The sequence below is a fragment of the Alosa sapidissima genome, chromosome 1 (genome assembly GCF_018492685.1).
Source record: "Alosa sapidissima isolate fAloSap1 chromosome 1, fAloSap1.pri, whole genome shotgun sequence".
In the NCBI taxonomy this organism is placed as follows: domain Eukaryota; kingdom Metazoa; phylum Chordata; class Actinopteri; order Clupeiformes; family Clupeidae; genus Alosa; species Alosa sapidissima.
Window position 1 is genome coordinate 28,230,376 of NC_055957.1, and position 24,425 is coordinate 28,254,800.

The 24,425-nt window shown below is 44.3% G+C and overlaps 1 long non-coding RNA gene across 1 annotated transcript; it reads right to left on the reverse strand.

Moving 5' to 3' along the window:
* Window positions 1–4,649: 4,649 nt before the first annotated feature.
* On the reverse strand, window positions 4,650–23,749 carry LOC121714814. Its single transcript, XR_006033445.1, has 4 exons — window positions 23,738–23,749; window positions 16,094–16,101; window positions 12,653–12,657; window positions 4,650–4,726 (listed from the first exon to the last, which is right to left on the reverse strand). It is a non-coding gene; the product is annotated as an uncharacterized LOC121714814 (long non-coding RNA).
* Between the last annotated feature and the right edge of the window lie 676 nt (window positions 23,750–24,425).

The window sequence follows — 24,425 nt, forward strand, 5'->3', positions numbered from 1 at the left end:
CATTCTCACACATACAAACATGCACACAGGTGCACACATACACAAAGATATACACACATACTACATACACACACACGCACACTATGTTAAAAATCTACACATACTGCAAAGGAGTGTATAATATGGCGGAAGTATACTTGTGCACTGCAAATACAGATATACATTTAGGTGTAAGCAAATAATACGTTGCAGACTTGTCTTCGTGAAGTAGTGCACACAAGTAATATACTCCTAAAATATCCAGCTTGAGAACATTCCAAATGCATATCCCAATTGTCTGGTGATTTTGCTCCAGTGCCCCAGAGGGTCTTAAGAGAATACTTGCCCAATTTAATTGTATTAGCAACCCACCCTATTATTACAGTGTGGTATTTCCATCGGACTGGATACCTAAAATATCTTAAAAATGCTAATGCTTTTATCACATAGGTATTTAGATTATAATTGAATATCTACACAATGGTTTGATTTCTTATAGGAATATAGGAAATGCTGATGTGTTCTACGTTTGGTTGACTGCTGATAGACTTGATAGACTGCTTTCTTCAGTCTGTTGTTCCAGCAGCCCCTGTTGAGGTAAAGAAGGCATATTTACATGTTACCACTAGATGGAGATCGACTACTTCTTACAGTGATGAAACAAGCCACAGCTGGAGGCCTACTACGGGCAGGCGTTCAACTTTGTGTGTTGGGGAATCTGTTGTCTTCTCCAAACCGCGCGTCATAGTCATGGAATCCAGTTGAGGCACTGAGGGAGAAGAACAAAGGTGTCAATTGTTTTTCTAAAGAAACACGTTTGGACAATGACATTCCTCACCTGCACTGGGGCAGCATAAAGACGTAGTTTCTCCAGAAAATATGTCATAATCACCATGGACGGATCATGAACTTTCAGGCCCCTGGGCCCAGATGTATTAAGGGCCCCCCACTAATTGTTGCATATGTGGGAGGGGTCCTCCCCCAGAAAATGTTTAATTTGTTTGATGTGATTTCCTGTATTCTGGTGCATTTTGGGGATGGCCAATAGTTTAATTCAATCAGATTCATAGCCTACATCCTGATGTATTGATATTGAGGCAATGATTCCATGCAAAGGTTTGGGCTTCAGGGCCCCCTGACCCCTTGGGCCCCTGGGCCTGGGCCCAGTAGGCCCGTGCAGTAATCCATCCCTGATAATCACCCTTTGTTTTACAACTACTACAAGCATCCTTCATACATAGTAATACATCCTAGAAGCACAGTCATCCTTACTGGCTTAATTTCCCTGACAGTGTCACAATTGAATACACTGTCAATTTACTAACCTGTGCACATGAATAAACCTTGAGGGGTGCAAGTTGTCAATGTATAATAAGCCAGTATCACTGTAGAACACAATATTGTAATTGTGACAGAGTGCAGCGCATCTGTCACGGACAAAGGCAGTTTTCCCGCTGCAGCACAAACAATGACTTTTGTTGGAATGAAAATGAAAGCCTATGATTACGATATGTGTCTGGTTGTAACATTGATTGGGGACATGTGAAGTTGTGTGTGTGGGTTTAAGACCTGCTGTGTGTGGGAACATGTTTATGTGAGTGTATGTACGGGAAATGAAGACGCAATATGCGTCGGGCCGACTAGCATATTCTATCTGAACGGTAATGTAAGCGATAAGCGCGCATTTTTAACATCAATGCTTACTAGCCGATAGAGAGAAATGTTAGGTCTGTATGTGGAGATATGCATTAACATGCTTACCTGTTGCCTGCTTGTAGTGTCTTCCGGGTATGGGGAGCAAGGTGCGGGGCACGGAGAACTTTACTTTTGTGCGTTCTTTTCGCGCTTTGAAGTGAGAAGCGCTCATTGGAGCAGGGGTGTCTAGACCAGGGGTCCCCAACCTTTTATGTACCATGGACCGGTTTAATTCCCATTTTTTTTCAACGGACCGGTGGGGGGGTTCCATGTTCCGTGTTGTGCATGCATTACTAGCTCCAGTTATGTATGAACAGTGAAGGTAACGAGCTCTTAAAAATGTGAAAAATGTGAACTTGATGAAGTGAAAATTGAACAATAAGAACTATGAAAATTGAACAACTTGAAGCTACGTCTATCATGTGTAAACATGCATAACATATGGTAACAAAACATGGGAACTAAACGTGCATTACGAATATAATCAGTGGGAGCCCTGTGCTTGTTTCCTTGCAACAAGAAGGTTCCATCTGGGGGTGATGGAAGACAGTGACACCTAGCCTGGCGGGTCATCCTATATTTGCCGCCGCTAGGGTGCGTCTAGATTTCTAGGCTAAGTGACACCCTCAGTGTGTTTGAAATGTCCAGTCGATTGCGCAATTTGGTCTTAGTTGCAGTCATTGCCGAAAACCTGGTCTCGCATAGATACGTGGTGGGAAATGGTAGCAACGTTTTCAGCGCTTTCTCGGGATATTCTGCTTTGGTTTTCATCCAAAAACCCGCCAGAGAGGTTTCCTCATAGCCTACCTCAGTGTTTCCCAAAGACTGGGTCGCGACCCACAGGTGGGTCGCAGGAGATTTTATTTGGGTCGCCAGCACAATTTATGTGGTCTAATAAATTAAATATTGGTGGTTGCATGCAGGGTGCGATTTGTGTAAAAACCAGAGGGGGGGGATGATTTTGAATAAGTTTGTAAACCCCCCCCAAAAAAAAAAAAAAATGAACGAACGATTCATAGCCTAGTAATGTCATGGCTAATAATACCCTATATTATTTTTGCCACCTTTGTAACATTTTAGTTTTAGTTTACCGTGGTGTATGACTTTAAACAGCGAGTGTGCTTGGTATGATGATCAGCTCCTCTAATGCAGAGGGTAGGACTACGTTTTGACAAGCATACAAATTCACCTTGTTCTTGCCCCATCTGAAATGACTTCTCTACTTTTGCTGCCTCCATCCTTTCTGTATTTGTTGTGTAAAAAAACGTTGTATATGATGGCACTGAAGTCTTAAGTTAGTGAATTGGCTAACAGTGTTAGTTGGTAACCAAATAGCCTACACATTGCGCTACACGCTGCGTAGGCTACGTGCATTCTCTCTCCTGCTGATTTGCGTTCAGTAGCCAAGTGCGTAATATTGCAAAAGTTGAAAAAATAAATGTGTTTATTGTAGCCTACAGAAAATAAATAGCCTATCATACTGTCAGTTAATTGCCTACAGTGCAGTGAAGAGTTTGGAGAGTAAAGTTATAGGGCAACTTGAAGTTTTATGAAAATAATTTACGAACCAGAACATAAAGACCATGAAGCTTCTATTTCTTGCAGCTGTTAAAACACCCGCTAGATAGTTTAAATACCCACCAACATTCGTTTTTGCAGTACAGATTATTTCTAAAAGTTATTTGTCTACTATACTGACTGATTTATCAAATGAGTGCTTTCTCGTTCGTCCTCCGCAAACTACAGGTGTTTCGGTAGAGAGCCATTGAATAAGCGATGCCAAGCAATTTCTGTAACACTTTTTGTGACATTCAGCAAATATCTCCTCATTTAATGTAGGTTCCTTCGGACAATAGGCCTACGTTCTACTCTACGTGCAGTTGTCCTCCACATTATTATGCTTTACTGAATCCTTCTCGTTTTCTTTCATTTGTCCAGCTAACTTTTCCATTGAACCTATCATTTATGATGGATTACACACTCGACATTCTGAAATGTCCTGCACGATCAAGGCCAAATTATCACGCAGCCACTGTGTCAGCAGCGCTTTACTTATATGAAGTAGCATTAATCAATATGAGGGGCAGAGGGGGATACATGTTGTCCCCCCCGACGATAAAAATAATTTAGCCGAGGTAGGGATATGTAAACCAGAGGGGGGGGAAATCCTCACCCCCCCCTACAAATCGCACCCTGGTTGCATGCATGTTGCATGTTAGATCTGAAGTGAAATGGGTCGCGATGGTCTGTCATTTTTAAAAAGTGGGTCCCCAGAAAAAAAGTTTGGGAAACACTGGCCTACATCACTCTTAAGACCACCGTCATTTGCAATTTCGATCAACTGCTCTTCCTCCTGCGCTGACAAGTTAGGACTATTTGGGATATTGACAAATGGGTTGCGGACCCACTCATTGCTTTGGCGTGGATCTTTGGAGGATGGAAAGTAACGCTCAAACTCATTTGAAAGCGCAACAAGGTGATCGCGCACCAGCTGCAAGAGAAAGGGCCCTGCCTCAGTCTCTCCCAAAACCCCCACTACTGTTTGGAACATATCAAATACACCCCGATCCACTCGTCGTACCCACAAATCAAGCTTGGCTTTAAATGCAGCGACTTTATCTGCCAGTTTAAAGACAGTCGTCATTCTCCCCTGCAGTGACAGGTTGAGGTCATTTAGCAACCCGAATATGTCACACAGGTAAGCGAGTTTTGACACCCAGCCCTCATCACTAAAATATGCAGCCAACGGTGACTTTTTTTCTGTAAGAAATCTCTGCAGCGGCTCTCGCAACTCAAACACTCTGGCCAGTGACCTGCAACCAACCAACTTGGATAGTACCACGGTGACCCATTCACCCTCTCTAACAACTGTGCCTCAATATCCTCTGACAGCCTATCATCAATTCGCCTATGGACAGTGCTTGCAGAAAGCGGTACCTGAGCTATTTGTTTAGCTGCAGCCTCCCCAAGGAGTTCATTGCACATGCCTTTACCAGCAGGCAGAATTAACTCTTCCCCAGTAGTAAAGGGCTTCTTAGATTTAGCAATCCGACTAGCCACTATGAGGCTTTTAGCGCAGCCACATTCACCGATGTGGTTGCTTTACGCACTAGTTTTTTGTCCTTCTTGCTCGGGTTTCTTACGCTCAAAGAACTCAAGGGGTTTGTCTTTAAGTGTAGGATGCTTGGACTCTAGATGTCGAATTAGCTTTGATGGTTTCATTGCTTCGTTTGACAACTTATCGCCAAATACCACACATAAAGGACTTGGTGCATGCGAGTCACCGGTCTCTGCGAAACCATATTTTAAATATGACTCGTCATATTTCGTATTGAATGACCCCTTCTTTTTCTTTGAGGTATCTGGCTCACCATCGTCAGTGGGTATTATTGCGAATGTGACATTATTGCGAATTAAATTGAGTTTATTTAGTTTGCATGCATTTAAAAAAAAACTCTTGTCATAGGCTACGGCCCGGTTAGGAATGTCCCGCGGTTGGGGACCGCTGGTCTAGACGGTTTATATTTGTTTCCTTAATGAGGTTTTGTTGAGCATGATCGTAAGTGCACATGAATGTTTCTTAGTAATGTGTATTGCCTGGATGTTGTGTTGGCCAAAATATGATGTGTATGTGTTAATTGATTTATATCGTTACATGGTAGAGACCTGTTTTAAATGGGGGCTGTTTAGCTCAGACGAGAGATTCCTCTGTAGCGAGAGGTCATGCCAAAAGACCTCAGAGGTAGGCCTAGTTATGCGTGGGCATCGTCCCTGTGTTTATTTCTTATTTTGACTAAGTGTTTGTTTGTTTATCATCATTGTTTTGTTTTTGTATTAACCTGCCGGCAGCCTAACAAAAAATAATAATAAAAGAAACGCCTTTTGACTACAAAGCATTTGTACATCCTTCAGTCTGACCCACCATCCGCTCGGGCGCACTCCTTTACATTTGGTGACAGTGGAAACTACTGTGTGCTCAGGTCAGGCTGAAAGGTGGTGAGATGCCACCGAAGAAGAAGCAGAACGCCCATAATGTGGAAGAGGAAGCTGAGGCAACAGAAGATGAGTGTGGCGCTGAGAAAACCATGGAGAACTCTATGAAAGATCTGCAGAATATGTTCCAGGCACTCCTGGCAGCCCAGAAGAGGCAAGAGGAGAACACCAGGCAAGAGCAAGCCCGCCAAGACCAGCGATGGAAGGCTATGGTGCATCAATTTAACCTCTTGCAAGATCAGGTGCGACAGGAGCGATTGGAGATTGGGAGGAGCCATGGTCAGGCCCGGCTGTCAATTTCAGCTCCGGTGTCAACGGCAGCAAGCCCAACGCGTCTTCTGACCAGTGAAGCCCAGACAGACCCAGGAAATGTCCCAAGGGTGGCAGCGGCGGTGCCAGTGCAACCAGCGGCGATGGCGGTTCCAGCAGCGATGCCAGTGCAACCAGCGGTGATGGCGGTTCCAGGTCTAGCGGCAGTGCCTTTCCAAGCAAGGGTGGCAGTTCCAGCGGCAGCGGCAGTTCCAGTGGTTCCAGCAATGGCAGGGGTCCAAGCAGACACAACTCCATTAGCAGTGGAGCTGATGGAGACTTATCCAGTGCAGTTCAGCAGATGGAGAGGACCCAAAATGCAGAAGTACACAGAAGATGAGGATATAGAACACTTTCTTTTGACATTTGAATGAATTGCAGTGGCAAGTTGGTGTCCGAGGGAGGAATGGGCACTCAATCTGGTGCCATTACTAACAGGCAAAGCAAGAGCAGCCTACATTGCAGTGGATTTTTCGGAGTCCACGGATTATGACAAGATCAGGGAGGTGATCCAGGAGAAGTTTGAGATTCATCCAGAGACATACAGGCATCGCTTTTGATCCACACAGATATTACCAAGAGAGTCACCCAAGGAACTTTTCACCAGACTCCGGGAGCTGTATCATCCGGGAGCTCACATGTGTCATTTATCCCTCAGAATAGGGAGGGGGGAGCCACATTAGAGCAATGGGAATCCTTAACAGTGGTGCGGGTAAATGGGAAGCAGGTGCAGGCTCTTGTGGATACAGGGAGTAGCCAAACCATTGTAAGATCTGAGCTAGTGGCTAAGCACAACACACTGGCTAATAATGGGGAGGTTGTTATCCGTTGTGTCCATGGAGATGAGGTATCGTACCCTACTGTTGAGGTATACCTGGAGGTGGATAAGGTGTCTTATCTGGTTACAGTAGCAGTGGCAGAGCAATTGCCGTATCCAGTAGTCTTGGGGAAGGATATTCCAGGGCTGGGAGCACTTGTGGAACAAGAACAAGTATGTAATATGGCAGTTACCAGGGCACAGGCTAAAAGAGCAGGCAGCACTGATGCATGGGACATATTACCTTTTGCAGACACAGCAAGGCAGAAGACTAGAAGCCAGAAGAGAAGGGAGAAATTCAGGGGCACCAAGTTGACTGAAAATTATCCACAGCCTAGCTACGATAATCAGTTGGATAAGGTAATTCCAGCAGACATAGTCAGGGCCCAGAGAGCAGATGAGACCCTAAAAGCCTTCTATACTGGCTTGATTGCAGATGACTATGGGGATGCCTTAAGCCCAAAATTTAAGCTAAATGGGGCGTTTTATATCGTCATAGGGGAGACGGAGAGCAGCTTGTGTTACCTAGAGCTCTCAGAACCACAGTCATGGAATTGGGGCATGCTAGTCCATGGGCAGGACATTTAGGCCAGAATAAGACCTGGTACAGGATTGTAGATCGGTTTTATTGGCCAAATATGTATGCTGATGTGATTAACTTTTGCAAATCTTGTGCAATGTGTCAGTTGGTTGCACCCGGCAGGAAAGGGGATGGAGTTCCATTAGTCACAATGCCTGTGATTGATGTTCCCTTTAGTAGAGTGGCAATGGACATAGTGGGCCCATTAGAACAAAGTCGCAGGGGCAATAGATACATTTTAGTGATTGCTGATTATGCGACAAGGTATCCAGAGGCGTTCCCACTGCGTAACATCAAAGCAAGGCAAGTGGCGAATGTTTTTCTTCAGCTGGTCTCATGGGTGGGGGTTCCTAAGGAAGTGCTGACAGATCAGGGGTCTAATTTTACATCTACTCTGCTTAAGCAAGTGTACAAGTACTTAGGAATCAAGGGCATTAAGACCACCCCATACCACCCTCAGACCGATGGGCTTGTCGAAAGATTCAACAAGACCCTGAAGAGTATGCTCCGCAAGTTCGTGTCAGACTCTGGGTCTGACTGGGATGTTTGGCTACCTTACCTGTTATTTGCCTACAGGGAAGTCCCGCAGGCGTCCACTGGCTTCTCGCCGTTCAAACTCTTGTATGGCCAGAAGGTAAGAGGGCCACTCGATGTCCTGAAGGAGGGAGGGAGAGGAGCCAGAGCGGAAGATGAATGTCCTGACGTATGTGCTGAAGATGTGTGATCGAATGCAACACCTTACCGAGCTGGTGCAAGAGAATATGCAGACTGCGCAAGCCAAACAGCGGAAGTGGTATGATTCCTCAGCCAGAGACAGATCTCTCCAGCCAGGTCAGAAGGTGTTATTGTTGCTTCCCACGTCCGAAAGCAGCTTACTTGCAAAGTGGCAGGGGCCATATGTGGTCCAACGGCGGGCGGGCAAGGTCACGGATGAAATAAACATGCCAGATAAGAAAAAGCAAAATCAGATTTTCCACATAAATATGTTAAAGGAATGGCACCCTAGAGAGAGAGCGGTGGTGCAGCACCTGTTTGCCAGAGCCATCAGAGAGGAGGAAGAGATAGAGGAGCAGTACTTCCCAGTCAAGCGTGAAGAGGATACAGAGATAAGCCTGGACCACCTCTCCAAGGCCCAACAGCAGGAACTGAGGGCATGTGTGCCTGAGGGGGTGTTCAGCAGCATGCCAGGCAAGAACCAGCTGGCAGCACACCACATCAGGTTGAAGGCAGCTGGTCCAGTCCGGCTCCCTAGCTACCGGATTCCGGCTCAGCTTCTCCCAAAGATCAAGGAAGAGATTGATTCCATGCGGAACATGGGAATCATTGAGCCATCAACCAGTGAGTGGTCAAGTCCGGTAGTGCTTGTGCCAAAGAAAGATGGGACCTTAAGGTTCTGCATGGACTTCAGAAAGGTAAAATCCATTTCTACTTTTGATCCATACCTGATGCCATGGATTGATGTGTTGATTGACCGCCTGGGCAGTGCCAGTTTCCTAACAACATTAGATCTCAGTAAGGGATACTGGCAAGTTTCCATGGCAGAGGATGCTAAAGCTCTAACTGCATTTAGAACCCCGTTTGGCTTTTGCCAGTTCTGTTATATGCCCTTTGGCCTGCAGGGGGCACCAGCAACGTTCCAGCGCCTCATGGACCAGGTGCTCGAGGGGGCGGAGGAATACTCCGCTGCATACATCGATGATGTGGTCATCTTTAGCCGGTCGTGGCAAGACCACCTGGTCCATGTGAAGGACGTGCTGAGGAGGTTGAAGAAGGCGGGACTTACCGTCAACACTAAAAAGTGTGCTGTAGCCCAGTCGGAGGTACAGTACCTGGGCTATGTCATCGGGGGAGGGACCATCAAGCCGCAAGTGGGGAAAGTGAGTGCCATCATGGAGACCCCTGTGCCGACCACCAAACGCCAGGTCCGCTCCTTTCTGGGTGTGGTGGGTTAGTACAGGCGGTTCATTCCGCACTTCTCCACTAGGGCGGGACCCCTGATTGACCTCACCGATCACTGTTCCAAAGCCTTTGAGGATTTACGGACATGTTTGACCAAGGACCCCATTCTACAGAGCCCTGACTTTTCTCAGCCCTTCCTGGTTCAGACGGACGCGTCTGAAGTAGGGCTGGGGGCAGTCTTGCTGCAGGGGCCACCCGGGGAGCAAAAACCTGTGGTGTTCCTGAGCAGGAAACTGTTTCCAAGGGAGACTAGGTACTCCACGGTGGAAAAGGAGTGCCTTGCCATCAAATGGACATTAGACTCTTTGAAATACTACCTGGTGGAGAAAGATTTTATTCTGGAGACAGATCATCGGGCCCTTCAATGGCTTGATAAGATGAAAGACACAAACTCCAGAGTGACCAGGTGGTATTTATCATTACAGCCATTTAGATTTTCTGTGAAATACCGTGCAGGCCCAGAGAACATTGTGGCGGATTACCTTTCCCGAGTGTACGAGGACGTGCAGTCTTGGGGGGGAGTAATGTGACAGAGTGCAGCGCAGCCTAACAAAAAAATAATAATAAAAGAAATGCCTTTTGACTACAACACAGCATTTGTACATCCTTCAGTCTGACCCACCATCTGCTTGGGTGCACTCCTTTACAGTAATGTTCATGTAAAGAGATATTTTATTCTACTCACAACATGTGCAGGCTATTTGTAACATGCCCAGCTGGATTTACTTTTTTATTTTTATTTCAATCAACCTGTTCTAACTAGTCCACGTGCAATTACATCTGTTTCCAGCAACTTGGTGGTCTGAGGACATGGATACACAAAAGCCATTATTTTCCTTTAACGGTCATGAAAGCCTATTCTTTAATAATGAGGCAGGTTGGCTCCTTGTATTTGTACAGGGCATTCTCTTTTGTCTTTTGTAATGTCGGCGCCAAGACAACGAGCCCCACAGCTAGAAAAGCTTCACATCAACAGGACAGATAGTTGACATACAACATGTATACCATGCACTCACATAACAACAACAACAACACACACTACTCTCTTACTAAAGACATGCACACACATACCAACACACACCACTCTCTTACTTAAGACATACAGCTGCTAGTGACACAAATACACTAGTGACACACTTGCTCAGGTAAGACTTTCACACATAACAGTGATGCTTCTTTTTCCTTGGGGATGTCGACCAGGGTAACAACGCCAGCCTAAAATAAGAGGGCTTAGAAGTGTCTAATCACACAGACCTGAGTTACACTGGCTCAGGCCTAACTGTGTGTTTCCCTTGTGGTGGTAATTGTTTTACTGACATTCTCTCCAAAGGTCACTGTGTGTTCTTCCATCTCATCTCATGATGTCACAGCACAGTTCATCAATGGAGGACTGTAAGAAAAGTGTGTGTGTGTGTGTGTGTGTGTGTATGTGTGTAAGGGGGGGGGGGGGGGGGTCAATTGATTAACGGCTATAATCTCATAGAGAACTTTGCTGTCACATCATCTCACCTCTGCGATACGTGAGACGAACCGGAAGAGTACATAGAGAGATTGTCTGTTTGCCACTTTGACAGTGTGCAGTGATCTGATAACCTGTTTTACAATTGGTTAATGTTACCTTGTGGGACTTAACCAAGCACATCTGAGCCAAATTGGGGCAGGATTCCGTCATCTATCTGGGGAAAGATGTGTGTTCAGGGCCCCCGTGGAACTGCAATTGCTGCTGATGTTGGATTGGGAAGATGGCAGCCATGAACAGCCCTCCAGCCATCCTGTAAGACTACGCCGGAAGATGAGCAGCAACTTCCTCAAGCCCTACAAAAAGGAAATATTATTTCCGCGTCTTGACGATGAATGTGTGTTTCAATCTTCTGTTTTATTCCCTTTTTTGTTTTTATTTATTTATTTACTTGCAGGCAAGAGCTGTAGCGAATGACGAGGGATGAACGCATGCCACTGTCTCCTGATGACTCATGCTGAGTGAGCGAGCGAGCGGGCAAGATGTGCTCTGCGCCGCTTGCATGGTCGTGCACTCTGTGCCCCTATCCCCATTCACACAGCAGCCAAGAGGGGAGAGGAGAGAGGGATCCTCAGATTCGGGGTGAGACACAGAGAGACATACTGTAGTGTGTCATAGATGACACTATCCGTGGCCTTGCACTGGTGATGTAAGGGCTGACTGTATGACGTGCCTGTTGTGATGTCCTGTGGTGGAGGGTTCACATTGTGAGCACATTTTTTTTCTGCATGTTGTATTATGATATCATTGCCTGTGAGCTTTTAGCTACTGTATGTTACAGGTGGGAGACTAAAGCTAAAAAACTAAAATAAAAATATTTTTTTATATTGCTGACATTTACAATTAAAAACTCATTAAAACAAATACATTTGAGCTGACAGCAGATTGCACAGCAACACTTGATATTGCAATTGACATAGTATTACTATTATGCTTAATGCTTTTTCCATTATTATTTGTAACCTTTCTTTTAACTTCTTATACTATAGTATACACCATAACTATAACACATAAAATCTTGTCCAAATATCAGTTGGCTTCAATACATTCTTTCATCTCTGATGGAAGTCTTGTTTCTAATAGAGAGATTATTACAGTGCTCTATAGCCACTTAGCAGCTGAGAGGATATACTACCCTTTGGACTTCATATCCTTCAGGGGATGACATTATCATTATCAGAGTAGTATCTTAGTCATCAGTCAATAAAATGAGGGCGCTGGACTCCGTCCGATCCATCCCTAATCTGGCCCAATATGCCCACCTCAAGTCAAGGCTGGATTTATTCTAAAGTTTCAGAGCCACTGGGGTCCCCTTAAAGATACACCTCACAGGGTGAGGCTGTGGCGCAAGCAGCAGCATCCCAACCAACCACATACTGGTTCGAGCCCTTACGGGGTTCTTAGTTAGATTCCGTGGCTAGGTCCCATGCTCCTGAAGTGGGCCTACGTGTTGATTAGCTGGATTTGTTTGGCTTGTTCCGGGCCATTTTATTTGTTTTCCATTTACAGAGCCAAGAGGACTGTGTGCAAACACAGGAATTTTTTATTTATTCTTTTTACCGCAAACACTGAAAGGACAGCTAGGGGAGAGGACTATGAGGATCAATTCACTGATTTGACAACACAGTCTGCTATTTCAATCAAGCTGATTAAGTGTGCAAAGGTGAGCGTCATTGCTATTGTAGGCACACAGGGGGCACTCTTCTGCTAGATATGAAATGGATCCATCACTGGTGGCATGCCTAGGCTGCAGTGGACTTGACCATGGAAGATTTCAAAATAAGTGTTGTTATCTGGAAACAAAATCTTTATTTTCCACAATGAAATGAAAATATTGAAACCCTTAATCGTTTGTTTTCTACATTTCCATGAAGTATACGAGGTTAGACGCGTTTTTATTCCCTGTCTAGGAATGAGGGGGGGGGGGGGGGGGGTATTGATCACGTTACGTTCTGATTTATAGGCAAGGCAAGGACAATGTGGGAGAAAATAGGTGGCCTATCTGCTCTGGTATCTGACAGGTTGTTGCTGCTGCTGCTGCTGCGGGAGTAACTTTGGAAGGCCAACCACATCCATAGTCTTTGTGTTTTAGGGAGGATAGCCTACTAGTCCACACAGTCACTGAATTAGAAGTTATTGTACATGTAGCCTACTATCACCACCACTTAGTAGCCTACACTGACCGGGAAAACATAATAATGACGTAACATCATTTGTCTATGGTCTTCTGGTCGTTTTCTCTGGATAAATAATGTGTAATGTTGTTCCCGCCGCAACGGACAGTATGGTGTTGGGTAATAGCCTAAAGCCTAACGCACTCCTTTTAAGATCAATGGGTGACAGTCTATGAAACACACACACTTTCGTTAGCCGGATCACAGGCTAGAAACTCAGTAGGCTAACTCTTTGAATCGAAACGGGTTTTGTGAGCAAACTACAATCAATTCGTTCGTATGAAAATGGCCAAATAATAACATCTCTCTCACACACACACACACACACACACACTCTCTCTCTCTCTCTCTCTCTCTCTCTCTCTCATACACACACGCGCGCGTTGCAAGCGCGTGCAAACACCACATCGCAGAATACTGAAATGAAATCCAAACTGTTCAACACTTATTTCTCCCAACTCAGCTCACAAGCATGACTTGACGGTTTCAAGCTCCCCACTCTGTGAATTGATTCTACTATGGTCTGCTCGAAACAAGGCTCTGTAATGTGGGGGTGACACGGTATGTTCTTTAATTCTACCGTATTCATTCGCGTAGTCTGTCTCAAACAAATTACGCACAGTAGAATTCCTACATTTACACACTTGAAACATATCTTAGTTTTTGAATTATTTAAGAGTTATATGCAGTTTAAGAGAGCTTTGACAATTCGAAATCCCTGCATTATAAAATGGAACATTCCACAATTTATTCCAGGGAAAGACTGACAGTTTTTTGGGTCATGAAGCAGCTGTTCAAGTCAGCGTCTCACCCTCCCTCCGATAGAATAAGAAATTAGTACATTTTGAATTAGATAACTAAAACGTAAGCTTACTGAGAGCAAGTACAAAGAAAAGTGCCTAACTTTATTCAAAACAAACGTTACTGACTGAATGCATTGTTTTTTATTCATATATTTTATTTAACCTATCTAGGCCTACTTATACCGGTAGGCCTATGTTAAAATACCCAATAGGCTATATCAGTTCAATCTAATAAGCATTAGGAATCATTCTTCAGCGTGCCTCTTCCAAAAGGAACTAGACCTAGGCCTACCAATTCTTATCTGAAATAGGTTGGCAGCATATTTTTTAGTGTGTTTTGGAGTGTCAGTCACTCTTGGTAAACAAACTCATGGTGATACATACAGGTTACATTTAGGAAGAAATTTAGAAATGGAGACGACATTGACAATGGAGATGTGTCAACTTACTTGTCAAGATAGCTATAGATAATGCTCATAACAGATTACCATCAATTATTCAAACTTTGCCGACTTTACAATAAGGTGACTATCAGCACCTCCTCTATGTTTTGTACTCACCCAATGCTCTTATAAAAGTGGAGGGGTTTTTAATGTCAATTCTAATTTTAAGGTCTTTCCTGCCAGAAGTCCTAAGGGACATGCATGTCTTAGCGCTGGATGTGTACCCAGAAAACAGCCAGCGGCCTGTTGTTCTGTTGCATGTAAATTGTTTGGATAGTGTTCTTTTATGGCCATTTATCAGTGTGCAATGAAATCTGAGTTTGTTCAGAGAAATGCAGTAGGCCTATCTTTGTTTGCATGACAGCAATCAAAGTTTGTTTAACCTTGCTGCCTCAGTCTCTAGCCTCTCTTTATTATGCCAAAAAATTATAGCCAACTGGGAAGTCCTCTCCCTGTCTCTCTTTCTAGACGGCTAAATGAAAGGGTTGTTTTGGGTGACATCTTAGTGGGCTATATTCTAAGTACATGGTAGTGACAAACCGGGGTAAGTCAACCCCCATATGGCAGGCCTCCAAAGAGAATACATTTGTTATCCTAGATATCTAGCAAAACGATAGGGAAGTGCTCTTCTTTCAAGGGTTTACCACTTACTCTGTTTTAACCTAACCTAAGCTACATTCAAGTGGTTTCTAGTAACTGGGAATTACGTCACATTTGAGTAAAAACCGAATCAGATGGGTTCCAGTTCTAAGTTGTAAGAACCATCAATATAGAAACCTAGATACCACACTGGCTTCACAAGACATACTTGTACGACGCAGCCATATAGGGGCAAGACAGGGAATCAAATGAATGGAGGTCAATTACAAAACAGGACGTCCTGTGGGGAAATTGACAGAAAATGGGCACCGTGGGCTGTGCACAAATTGTAGCACCTTAGATGTATGGGAATGGCCAAATAAATAACTGATGGTTGTTGTATTTGGTAGCGAATGTGGAGAACTGGCTAAACAGTCACCAGTGAGACTAGGTTCATTTAAATTAACAGAATAGTTTGGTCTAAGAAAAAAATATTTTGGGATGATAACGAGTGTAAACTTTAGCTGGGAACCAAAATCACATTAATCAGAGTAGTTTTGAGTATATGCATTACAGAAATAGCATAACAGTGACAGACTTGAGGGAAAGCTTGCTATGTCAAAGTAAATTGCAACTTTAAATACTGACTCGGCTCAATATGTCATTTTGACCAAAACACCTGCAGCTCTTGACATACATTAATTTGCTGGTAAGTGTTGCCCTTACCAATATGGCGGACGCATTGGCGTATCCAAAGTCCTTTTAGGCAAGTCCCTCCACTCGGCGGCCATATTGCAACGCTTTTTGGGCACTCATAGGGCATCCTATTCAGCAGAAATGCGCGTGCGCAAGGCTTCACGACACCAATTATGCTCCAGTGGCGAGTTCACAACACATGATTGGCACGATTTCTTCACAACACACCATATGATTGGCTCAATGTATTCACATCACACCACATGATTGGCTCAATGTATTCACATGTCGACATTTTGCCGAGGAAGGGGTGGGATATGTGTAGACAATGACCATATTGGCGTTACAAACTAACCCCATGCATTTCTATGGAGGATTTTTTGAGTGCTGTGTCTCCTCATTAGAAAGTCTCTGGCGTATCTCACCTAATAGAACTTAACGGACAATGGTGTATATCTATGATGACAACAAGATGCTAACCATTTGTTAGCAATTATCTGTTGTTAGCAATTATCCACAAACACAAACATAGATCGAGGTTGGAAACTATTGTTTCTATAAATTATTTAATGGCACAGAAATAGGACAGAACTGCTAAACAGTGCACATCTAGGCATCTAATTTATTGTTAAAGGTGCAGTCAGCAATCGTACGCAAATTCAAGCCAATAATATTTTTGTCACAGCCAGCGAACATCTCCTCACGATCCACTAGCTACCCATCCTGTGAGGACACTGTAAACCAACACTGTCTCTGTATGCAGCCCAGGCTCCAAATACTGGACACAAATAAATCAGGGGCAGCCTGTCCCCCAAACAAAACAAAAACAATTGTTGTGTGGAGTTTCTCTGGGAGTAGGCCTACCCAGGGTGAGCTACCTCCCTGGTGTGTTTTGTTTGATCCTTGATTAAAATATAATGTACGTTGTTTTGGACAAAAGAGTCTGCTAAGAAATTTAAATATGAACATAAACATAAACAAATACATAATGCTCAATATCTGACCTCACCTTTAAAGGGCGCAGTCATCTTGACAATTCAAACCAGCTGACAAAAAGATGTCCACCACAGCTCACTTTTCAATAAGCATCTTCAGCAAAGGTGATGACATGGCCAGAGGCCTTCATGAAAGTGGCCCTTGTGATGGATATTGGACTGGATTGTGTGTGTGTGTGTATGTGTGTGTGTGTGTGTGTGTGTGTGTGTGTGTGTGTGGGTTGCTCCCCATGCTGACCAGACTTGTCAGTCTCCAAGATATGGTTCTGGGGGCCACTGGGACTATGTGAGTAAAATAGATCAGGCTAAAACACTGTGTGGAAGTTGAGCTTGCAGAACATTAAGGTAGAAACCTCTTGAAGTAAATGCAGGGAAGCACTTAATTTGATCCTCCCCTTAATATCATACTGTAATTGCTCTAATTAGTATCAAAATACAAAAACAACTTCTTTGAAGGATGAACCACAACAGTCTACTATGCTGGATTTTATTTACTTGTGACAGGTAGCCCTTTACATAATTAATATGTGATGTCAGTGTGTGAAGTAATGATTATAAATCTGTTTTACACAAATGCATATTCATCATCACAAGCATATGGCAGAAGCTCAGACTAAGAGTATTTTCCCGCTGCACAACTCGCCGTTGTGCATGTGCTTTAGAACCACTAGCCAGAGCACAGTGCTGCAATCTGGGGAGACTCGAGGTGTGTGGCATTACAGAGCAGACGTCCAAACACGGGGCAGGGCCGGCCCGCCTTCGGCCCGGAGCTGCCTGGCCACGCTGAGGTCCAGGGGTTGATGGGAGGGGGAGTAGGACAAGGAGCCCTGTGCTTTCTCAAAGCATCCCTAGTCAGATGCTATCTCAGACAGAGGCCGCAAGCATGTGTGCGTGTGTGTGTGTGTGTGTGTGTGTGTGTGTGTGTGTGTGTGTGTGTGTGTGTGTGTGTGTGTGTGTGTGTGTGTGTGTGTGTGTGCCTGTGCATGTATCTCTGTGTGTGTGTGTGTGCATGTGTGCGTGCATGCGTGAGAGGTAATATGTGTAATATTTGTCAATATGTGTCTGTTTGACCTTTGTGTGTGTGTTTGTGTGTTCTATATGTGTGTTTGTGTGTACATGCACATGTGTGTGTGTGTGTGTGTGTTTGTGTGTTCTATATGTGTGTTTGTGTGTACATGCACATGTGTGTGTGTGTGTGTGTGTGTGTGTGTGTTTGTGTGTTCTATATGTGTGTTTGTGTGTACATGCACATGTGTGTGTGTGTGTGTGTGTGTGTGTATGTGTGTGTGTGTGTATGCGTGCGTGTGTGTGTGTGTGTGGTGTGTGTGTGTGTGTGTGTGTGTGTGCGTGTGTGCGTGTGTGTGTGTGGTGTGTGTGTGTGTGTGTGTGTATGTGTGTGTGTGTGTGTGTGTGTGTGTGTGTGTACATGCACATGTGTGTGTGTGTATGTGTGTGTGTATGTGTGTGTGTGTGTGTGTATGTGTGTGCGTGCGTGTGTGTGTGGTGTGTGTGTGTGTGTGTGCCTGTGCATGTACATTGTTTAAGTGTTACTACTTGTATTTTCCCTCCTTCCTTGAGCTTGACACCTCCAGACATTCCTAATTGAGCCAAATCTCATTATTTACGCCCGGACATGTGGGGCTGACACGGGTATGAGAGCCATGCCTCTTTAAACCGATGAGCTGGCCCGGGTGCTGTGGTTAACGCTGAGGGAAAGCCACTGAAAGCAGAGAGGGATAAGTTACCCACTCTCTCCTCTCACAGGACTTACCAGACAACACACTCCATTTTTTTCTCTGCCATTGCCTCAGTGTATGTGTATGTGTGGGGTTGTGTGTGTGTGGGGGGGGGGGGGGGGGGGGCATGTAAGTGTGCGTGTGTGTGTGCCTGTGTGTGTGTGTGCTCGTATGTACTGTGTGTGTGTTTGTGTGTTTGGTGTGCATATTTTAAGCGTTCCTGAAGCATAGCTGTTCTCTGATGTGTGTGGAAGATGCCTCTGTGAAGGTGTGAATAGAAATGAATCTGATTGCGAGAGCTGGGGAGAGACCTCCTTGTGCTGCGCTGTCGATGTGCGCTTAAATTTTGCATGATTTCGTGTGGAGCTCTAGCACTCCACATTACCGAAGACAGAGAGAGAGAGAGAGAGAGAGAAAGAAGGAGAGGGAGAGCAAAGGAGAGAGAGAGAGAGAACAAGAGAGAGAGAGAACCCGCAGCTGCACTCAAAAAGATTCCAAAGTTAGTGGTACAAAAGAGAGGGATAGAGAGAGAAAGAGAGAGACAGAATGGGTGAGAGAAGTGAAGTAGAATCAGGAGAGAGGGATAGACAAGAGGAAGGAGAGAGTGAGCAATAAGAGCAGAGAGAGCTAGGAGTGCACAGTTAGTAGTGCAGGAGTGTGTGTGTGTGTGTGTGTGTGTGTGTGTGTGTGTGTGTGTGTGTGTGTGTGTGTGTGTGTTAGAGAGAGAGGGAGAGAGATGTAGCATTAGGGGTGACAGGGGTATAGTTGTGGTCTGTGAGGTTTAGGGCTGTTCTCCAGCACGGACTGAGAAGAGTGCCTTTAGTCCCGCAAAAGCCCTGATGTCACTCACAAAGAATGGCACTTGGCAGTCACAACCAGCCTACCTAGGTCTCAACATCTCCAGCTCATGCTGAAATAGAAGGCTCACAAATACATAGAAACTCGGGGAGTAAACACATTTAGGAGCTTTTCTCCTCGCAAATTAAAAAAAAGAAAACAATCTCTGAATGTGCATACGAGCCACAGACAGCCATTTTTTAAAAAGGGAACACAAGGCTGTGTTTTTTTCTTCCCTTTCTGTGTTTGTGAAGGGGGGGATTGGCAGCTGCAAGCCTCCCTGCAGTAATGGCTAAAGACTGCAGCCCGGGCCCTTTGTACCTCTGCGTGTCTGTAGTTTGTACACACGCTGTGTCTGCAAGAGAGGGTGGGGGCGGGGAAAGCAGGGGGCCCCGGAAGGGGAGAAAGGGGCCCTGTAGCATCGGCTCTGGGCAAGACTGTCAACAATATATGTATCGCCCCCACAGACCAAGATGAGGCATGGAGGGCAATTATAATGGCACAATCGCACCAAGTCAGATCCTGCAACCACGCGCATTTATAAGACAAATGTGTGCGCATTTAGAGCTGGGTATGAGTGCCTTCCTCGAGGAAGAGTCTTTTCCTCCTTAAAATAAGGAGTATTAGTACAGGCTTTTAGCAATAAATGTTTGGTCAAACACAAGCAAATGTCACTACATTTAGGGTGATGGAGAACAAGAGAGATTTTATTGTGTAAATGTTCTCTTTTTGTGTTTTTGCCTTTCACCTGCCTGAGTATCACTCACTCATGAACAAACAAACAACTGTACACATACTGACCTCTCTCTTACACACACACACACACACACACACATGCGCGCACGCACACACATGCTGTTTTCAAAATGGAATTATTAAAATATTTTTTACATTGTGACACTAGAAAAAGCTGCAGTCATTGTGTTATTACACAACGTGTTAGCTACATTCATCGGAGTGTTCATTTCACAGTTACTCTGCATCTCTTATCTTATTTGCAGAAGAGGAGAATGAGTGTAAAAGTAGTATAAGGAGTCTCAGTCTTTCTTAAATTCTTTCGTACATTCATTCATTCTTTCTTTGTTTCCAGTGTTGTCTTTCTTCATTCTAGCATTTCTTGTTTTGAAAAAAGGGTAAAGACTGCTGTCAGAAATAGGCCAGGTTGGGTCAGGCTTTGTTTTATAATCTCTGGTTGACCTCTTTCGACTCTCTCTCTCTCTCTCTCTCTCTCTTTCTATCCCTCCTCCCCATTTTCTCTCTATCTCACTCTCCATTCCTCCACCCCAACTGCTCTCTCTCTCCATCCCTCTACCTCATCTTTCTCACTCTGTCTAACTCTCTCTCTCTCTCTCTCTCCTCTCTGTACTGTGTACTGTCTGTGTAATGTTCTGCTGTCCTTTAAAGCACGCTAGTCCCTTCTCTTTCTGGTATGTCTTTCTCCTTTCTCTTTTGTACTTTATTTACTTAAACTTTATGTATTTAAATGGCAGAAACCTAGTTTATGGTAAATATACCATCATTTGTTCAATTAACCAGCCAGGAGTTTAAGGTACAGTGATCAAATTCACAAAATGTGTTGAGTCGTTCCTTAATAAACAACTGCAAACTCATTATCACTTCAATTTTTCAAAAGATTGGTAGAAAATGGTTTTGGTAAAGCACAAAACCTGGAATGTGGAGCATGGAATGAGACGGTGCTCTGGCTGGCCCACTGCAGCTCAGGCCCAGATGGACCTGATTATGGGTCATTATATCAGTTTCCTGAGTCACCATGAACATGCCCCCTTCGCCTTTGCCCTGACTCCCCAGATAGTCTGGAGCACATCTGGCTCAGACCTGGCCCTGATCTGGCATGGGTCGACGGGAAAAGAAAAGATGAGAGGATTAATAAAACCCATACCTTCACACAACGCATACCCTAACCGTTATACCACACAACCACATAATTACCACAGTGATTCATACCAGGCAGGAATCCCCCACTAGCTCCAATCCATCCATGAAGGGTATAGGGCTCTTTTGGCCCTTGGTCTAACATGTCATAAACTTTCATGCAATAAGCGGTTGTTATGCAACACAGGCTTGGCTGCAGGCATTGTTCCATGTGTTCCCCGTGAGGTTGTGTTCATGTTGGACGCCCTATCAGACAGGAAGGAATGGCAGTTGGGAGGGGTATTGAACAGAGAGAGGTGGCAAGGACACCAGGACATTTACATACGGGCTGTAATTGTCAGTCATAATGAGAGGACAAAAGAATGAACATGGACAATAAAAACAAGGCGTTTTCTATAGCTATGGTTAATTATGGAAAGTACAGTAAAGGTAAAAACATATATTTTCAAAAAAATAATTTAAGCGCAATAGAATATAAAATAAAATAAATTATATTGAAGAGACTGTTTAGTCATAATCCTCTCATGGTGCACAGCAGTGCGATTGTACAATATTGTTCTCTCTCTCTCTATCTCTCTTTCTCCCTCTCTCAGGCGCCAGGCTGCCACGATCAGTTGCTCAATTTCAAGGTCGAATCCGATCCTCTCACCCCTGTATTTTCCCCCTGATTGAATGTGTCGGAACTTCATCAACACAGAGAAAGAAATTCACAAATAAGCCTAATTGCCATGCAAACAAGTCCATTCAATTAGCATGAAATTTGAATAAACCGCTTTGAAAGGAAGAGATGCAGAGAGAAGCAGGGTGGAGGAGGAGAGGAGCCAGGCTGTGTAATTGACTGGTACTGGGTTTCGGGTGGCAGGGAGAGACCTTTACACTCCTGCACCAGGTTGCTCTTTCTCTCTCTCTCTCTCTCTCTTTTCTCTTTCCCTTTCAGCACTGTCTGTGTGAGTGCAGTAATTAAAGCTTTGTAAATATGTAAATACAACCCGCGGGTGGATAGCAACAGATCAACTTCCATTTAATACTTACTGTGGCTCCTCCCCCTGAATTCTGAGCACTAATTAATCTGTTAGTGATCTTGGAATCTTGATGCAACATTGTTTAGTCAGAACAAAACAGGTTTAAATAAACTTCTCCAACCAGACTGAAGGAATGGCAGTTAAGGTTGCCCCAAGGTTCAGCTGCCCTGGCAATTTCAATACATCTGACTAAATGCCACATTTATTCAACAGCATCTTAAAGCACGTCTTGACACTCCATCACACTATACCACCCTAATGAAATACTAATACTTAGAGTAATATTTTCTGTGCTGTTGTTGCTTATTCTCTGCCATCACATTATGTCTTGAAACGGAGTGTTGTTATTTCCCCTGAAGAATGTGGCTGATGTTTACGCAGCTTGTTGATCTAGAACAGACTGAAGCGAGGTATGTGTGTGTCTGTGTGAGTATGTATCTGTGTGAGTATGTGTGTGTGTGTGTGTGTATCTGTGTGAGTGTGTGTGTGTGCATGCATTCCCAGGGAAGATAATACCTCTGCCTTCTTTTTTATTTCAACCAAAAACCTTGCTTGTTCTCAGCCTGCCAAATATCCAGCTATCTAATACTTGCTAGTGCTCACAGTTGTATACCAGAAAGAACATTTCTGTTTCCAGTCTTACTCAAAACTTCACCGATTGACGTGATTTTGGTCCCAATTTAAACTTCTCCTTTAAGACCAGTCAGTCCTATTGATCAATAGAAAGGGTATGTACATCAATACATTTGGACTGTACTTAATAATAATTTCCCTCACGGGATCAAAAGAGTATATATACTATATACTTGTTATATTTCCATCTTACATGTGCCAGCCACGACTAAATATCAGGCATTCATTTTGCAGTGATAATGCGTCATCATGCCATAGCATTCAATTAACTCATAACACAGTCTCTAATGCTGCCAGCTAGCAATGGGGGAAAAGAGAAAAAATCTGATCCATTTTATTCTCCACATCTCTCCACTTGCTCTTGGCTTAGAGTACGCTGTTTGTCTGATCATCTGCAACCACCCCAGATGCTGCTATAGATAAGGGTGCCATAATATTCTCATGGGTGCAACACCGAGGGCAGCACACTAAAGCACAGGGGACAGTGGAATTGAGGGACGGACAGGCTGGACTTTGACCCCTGCGCTTGGGTCCATGCTTCCATCATAAACCTGTTGCTCTTGGCATCTTAAGTGATCTGGGATTGTATGTGTGTGTGTGTGTGTGTGTGTGTGTGTGTGTGTGTGTGTGTGTGTGTGTGTGTGTGTGTGTGTGTGTGTGATGGCGTGGTGAGCCTGGGCTTGTTCAATAGAGCTGGGAATGAATCGATGTGCCTCTGTGTTAAGCTCTGGGGTGAGGCCGATGGCTGTTGCTGTTGGGCATCAGGCGTTACACGGCTGTGGGTCCCAGGAATGCGGTGATCTTCGCAGGGTCAATACTGTATTGATTCCACTTAGCTGGTAAATAAGGTGGATTAAGCTGGTGTATACTGTGTTTCTGCTTTAATAAGCTGCTCAGTAATGACACATATTTGTGTGTGTGCATATGTATATAGGCATATGTGTTTGTGTGTGTGTTTAAATGTCTGTGTGTGTGTGTGTGTGCATGCCTGTCTATGTTAGTGTGCGTATCTGTGAATTCTCAGGTGTCTAAACCAACCAGAAGCCTATCGTTATGCAATTTGCCAACCCAATACTTGAGCGCAGCCTCCCGGAGTCTAATCAGTGAGTTGGCAATGTGCAATCATACAAGAGCAGTTATTCTTGAGCCCAACACTTAATGCATTCCACACCGAGCAAGAGGGATAGAGAAAGAGAGAGATAGATAGAGGGAGAGAGAGCAAACGAGTGGGGGAAGGTGGGGTGTAGGAGGAGGAAGAGGGTGGTGGGGGTGCGCTGGTATCTTCTTCAGCCCCCACAGGTTATTTTTGTATGCATGGTGCATTTGCTTATTGTGTGAGGAACATCTATCATTTTAGCTGGGTGATGAATGGCCGCCCTGAGCGAGGCTACCGCTAACTAGAACACACCAGGGAGGAAATGAGCAGCGGTGGCAGCAGCAGACAGAGACACAGAAAACCCACTCCGACTCCAGCCTCAAAAAAACAACGAATGACTCTGAGAACATAAGGGAAATGGGAAATAAAGACATACACTTTACTAATGTGTTTAATGTATTTAAACATTAACACCTCCATCTTACTGTATATCATCTCCAATGGAGATGAACAGCAGAAAGCAATTGGCCCCTACTCACCTTAAATTGGAAATAACACAGAGAACCTGCTCATACGGTGAAAATGGGAAATAAAAGTCCTGACTTATAATTGTACAAAGAAATTCAACACTATCCACGTAAGGGATAATTAGTGTGATGATCATGAT